At 78.9% G+C, this 1,946-nt stretch overlaps 2 non-coding genes across 2 annotated transcripts; both read left to right on the top strand.

The window, feature by feature from the left end:
* Positions 1–336: 336 nt before the first annotated feature.
* Positions 337–455, top strand: LOC130854734 (5S ribosomal RNA). The gene has a single exon (XR_009054169.1). It is a non-coding gene; the product is annotated as a 5S ribosomal RNA (ribosomal RNA).
* An 841-nt stretch (positions 456–1,296) lies between these two features.
* On the top strand, positions 1,297–1,414 carry LOC130854736 (5S ribosomal RNA). The gene has a single exon (XR_009054171.1). It is a non-coding gene; the product is annotated as a 5S ribosomal RNA (ribosomal RNA).
* The last annotated feature ends 532 nt before the right edge of the window (positions 1,415–1,946 follow it).

The following is a 1,946-nucleotide window of genomic DNA, read 5'->3' as shown; positions in this document are numbered from 1 at the left end:
TTGGCTTCGGGCAAGTTGCTGACGGGCTGGCGCGGCGGCCGGCACGCAGGCTGGGCTCCAGAGGACCGCGGGCGCAGGGCCCCGCCGCCTCCGGGGCCACGGCCCCTGTGAGCAGCGCGCGCGATCGGGGCCGGGGCGCCGAGGCGCGGGCCACGGGCCTGCAGCGGGGCGCCCCGACACCTCCGCCCCAACCGGCCGCCCGGGGCCCCTGCTCCCCTGCCTGGGCGGGGCAGCGGGGCCCTGCCGGGGGCCACCCCCGGCTGCCCCGCGCGTGCGCGCAGGCGCAGGCGAAGCAGCGACGCGCGGGCTCTTGAGGCCGCGGCGGCCCCCGCCTCCGTCTACGGCCATACCACCCTGAACGCGCCCGATCTCGTCTGATCTCGGAAGCTAAGCAGGGTCGGGCCTGGTTAGTACTTGGATGGGAGACCGCCTGGGAATACCGGGTGCTGTAGGCTTTTGCCTGCTCCCCGCAGCTGGCCCCGCGCCCTCCGGGCCGTCCCGCGCCTCTGCGCTCAGCCGGGGGTCGCGCTCCCTGGCGCGCCGGCGGACTTCCAATACAGCCACATCCCAGCCCCTGGAGCCCAAAGCCCCAGCCCCTCCCTTGCTGGGGGGCCGGGACCCCGCCCCCCGCCCCCCGCCCCCGCCCCCGCCCCCGCCGCGGGCCCCTGGTTCGCTCCCCTCGTGGCCCGCCAGCCCCTCGACGCTCACCCGGCCGCGCCCCGCAGCCGGCGCAGCCACCTGTCTGCCTGTGTGTGCGCCTCTCCTCAGCTCCCTCCAGAGGAAGCACCCCTCCCCGGCGACCCCGTGTCGCCCCCGGGGAGGGCGGGGCACGCGGGGGCCGCATACCGGGCCCGCAGGCCCAGCAGGGGCCCGGGCCCGGGCTCGCCGGCTGTCGCGGGGGGGCACGGGTGGTCTCGGCAGGGCCAAGGGGCGGGGCCGACGCGCCGGTGGCTCCCAGTGGCTTCGGGCAAGTTGCTGACGGGCTGGCGCGGCGGCCGGCACGCAGGCTGGGCTCCAGAGGACCGCGGGCGCAGGGCCCCGCCGCCTCCGGGGCCACGGCCCCTGTGAGCAGCGCGCGCGATCGGGGCCGGGGCGCCGAGGCGCGGGGCCACGGGCCTGCAGCGGGGGCGCCCCGACACCTCCGCCCCAACCGGCCGCCCGGGGCCCCTGCTCCCCTGCCTGGGCGGGGCAGCGGGGCCCTGCCGGGGGCCACCCCCGGCTGCCCCGCGCGTGCGCGCAGGCGCAGGCGAAGCAGCGACGCGCGGGCTCTTGAGGCCGCGGGCGGCCCCCGCCTCCGTCTACGGCCATACCACCCTGAACGCGCCGATCTCGTCTGATCTCGGAAGCTAAGCAGGGTCGGGCCTGGTTAGTACTTGGATGGGAGACCGCCTGGGAATACCGGGTGCTGTAGGCTTTTTGCCTGCTCCCCGCAGCTGGCCCCGCGCCCTCCGGGCCGTCCCGCGCCTCTGCGCTCAGCCGGGGGTCGCGCTCCCTGGCGCGCCGGCGGACTTCCAATACAGCCACATCCCAGCCCCTGGAGCCCAAAGCCCCAGCCCCTCCCTTGCTGGGGGGCCGGGACCCCCGCCCCCCGCCCCCCGCCCCCGCCCCCGCCCCCGCCGCGGGCCCTGGTTCGCTCCCTCGTGGCCCGCCAGCCCCTCGACGCTCACCCGGGCCGCGCCCCGCAGCCGGCGCAGCCACCTGTCTGCCTGTGTGTGCGCCTCTCCTCAGCTCCCTCCAGAGGAAGCACCCCTCCCCGGCGACCCCGTGTCGCCCCCGGGGAGGGCGGGGCACGCGGGGCCGCATACCGGGCCCGCAGGCCCAGCAGGGGCCCGGGCCCGGGCTCGCCGGCTGTCGCGGGGGGGCACGGGTGGTCTCGGCAGGGCCAAGGGGCGGGGCCGACGCGCCGGTGGCTCCCAGTGGCTTCGGGCAAGTTGCTGACGGGCTGG

Source organism: Hippopotamus amphibius, chromosome 5 (genome assembly GCF_030028045.1).
Source record: "Hippopotamus amphibius kiboko isolate mHipAmp2 chromosome 5, mHipAmp2.hap2, whole genome shotgun sequence".
NCBI classification, from domain to species: Eukaryota; Metazoa; Chordata; class Mammalia; order Artiodactyla; family Hippopotamidae; genus Hippopotamus; species Hippopotamus amphibius.
This window is presented reverse-complemented; position numbering and strand designations above follow the sequence as displayed.